Below are 1917 nucleotides of genomic sequence, written 5' to 3'. Positions count from 1 at the left end.
AGAGATGCCTATGGAAGAGAGGCCAAATGGTCTCCTAAGAAAATCCGCCGCTGCAAACCCCACAGGGCAGTTCTCCTCTGTCTGACACACTTGGGGTTGCCATGAGTCGCAACCCACACACATGGCAGCTGGTTAACACCAAGGAAGCAAATCATGTTTAGTTTATCTTTTTTTTTACCTCGTTTGTCTGAAATTTCTATAGCCTCTCTCTGGAAATGGTGCAGAGCAAGGCCTCAAACCGTTTCCAAACTGTTCTTGCAAGCACTGTAGGAATGCACAGGGTCATCCAGACCCAGACACGCTGGAGGCTGGCAGTTTACAGTGTATCTTTGAGGAGTGGCGTGTTTGCATCTGCCTGGAAATAGTCCATTAGGCTCTGTCCAATTGTGAAGAAATATTAAGGACCATTCAGATCAATTAAATGCCACGATGCTGGTGTTAGAAATATCCAATTATCTATATTCATAATTAGCACAACAAATAAATATTTTTTTAAAAGAAAAGAAAAGAAAACCCAGAATAGTGTTTAGGAGATATTCAGACATGGAGGATCTGATTTGATGAATTATATCATGCAGGGCGAGGTTGGGGGGTGGAGGGTGGAGACACAGAAAACAGAGAATTCATTAAGAATTCTTGGTGCCTGATGAAAGTGTTAAAATTTGCCATCAGTAGGAAGTTGTTACCCAATAGCACGGTCTCCGCTTTGATCCTTGGCTTGGCACGTTCTGGGAACTGGTGCCAATGTTGTCATGCTGCTGCACTGCAGAAGTGCATGAGCTTTCAGGGTGACCCAAGACAGGATGTTGCCTGGGAAACCAACCCTGGTTCCTGTAACAGTTAGGATAGAAAGTAGCTTTGGACCTGAGGCAGTTGGCTTTCAGAATTCTCCACCTCTGCCCGTTTTGCAGCCTCTCCGCGCTGCTCAGCTGCTTGTGAGTCACCGCTGCCTTCATTTGATTGGATTCTGTGTGCTCCCTAACATCCAGGTGTTTGCTTGAATTTGGTTCCCCTCACTGCCTCAAACCTAATCAGACCCCATGCTGTTGAGTCGCTCTGACTCAAAGCCACCCTCTAGGACAGAGGCGCACTGTCTCCTGGCGCTGCTCAGGCCATCAGGCTGCCTCATTGCTCTCCCTCGTAACTGCTATTGGGTTTGAACCTGAGCCCGCGCGAGCCCACTGCCCCACTGGGAAACCCTGATCTAGATAGATGTAAAAAACAAAACAAGGACCTTCAATGTATTTGGTTTTCCTGCACATTACTCTTTCTTTCTTGAGCCAATGTGTAAAAATCAAGCTGGATCCCAAATAACTCTGTATTTATATCTGGCAGTAACAAGGGAGAAGAAGCCCTGGTGGCATAGTGGTTATGCATCGGGCTGTGATCCACATGGATGGCAGTTTGAAACCACCAGATGCTCCTCGTGAGGAAGAATAGGCTTTCTACTCCCATAACAGTTACTTTCTCAGAAACCCACAGGCCAGTGGTTCTCAACCTCCCTAATGCCGCAACTCTTTAATATAGTTCCTCATGTGGTGGTTGTGGGAAACAGAAGGATTTCTCTCAAGCTGTCTCCCCCAAATATATGCCAGACTTGGCTGCTTGAGAATGACTGTACACTTTGGCTACTGGGCTATCAGGAGGAGATTGGGGGTCATTCTCCCTGAGAGCTATCAGCCATCTAGACCAAGCAGACACCACTATTTATCCCACAAGTAGGGCCCACTCCCTTCTGATAAGGACAGTAGTTGTCTGTTGTCTTGTAGGAGACATCAGAGAGGTCAGACCCGCCCAAGGATGACCAAGATTAGGTAGCCATTATGAATCTAGGGTCCGCCCATCTTGTCACATGTATAACCCTAGACCTTCCCATTCCTATGGGCACACTCCTAGCTCATCCCCTTCCTGTTACGC

General features: G+C 47.1%; 1 long non-coding RNA gene and 1 other non-coding gene across 3 annotated transcripts in view; one reads left to right on the top strand and one right to left on the bottom strand.

Moving 5' to 3' along the window:
- LOC123521367 overlaps window positions 1–1917 on the top strand; it is a 177255-nt gene that overhangs the window by 106363 nt on the left and 68975 nt on the right. The window lies entirely within an intron of this gene.
- LOC115868587 lies at window positions 182–315 on the bottom strand. The gene has a single exon (XR_004045684.1). It is a non-coding gene; the product is annotated as a small nucleolar RNA SNORA9 (small nucleolar RNA).

This window comes from Echinops telfairi, unplaced genomic scaffold (assembly GCF_000313985.2).
Source record: "Echinops telfairi isolate 266 unplaced genomic scaffold, ASM31398v2 ScPeMD7_12;HRSCAF=54, whole genome shotgun sequence".
Lineage (NCBI taxonomy): Eukaryota > Metazoa > Chordata > Mammalia > Afrosoricida > Tenrecidae > Echinops > Echinops telfairi.
The sequence above is the reverse complement of the archived record's forward strand: the minus strand, read 5'-3'. Positions and strand labels throughout refer to the sequence as shown.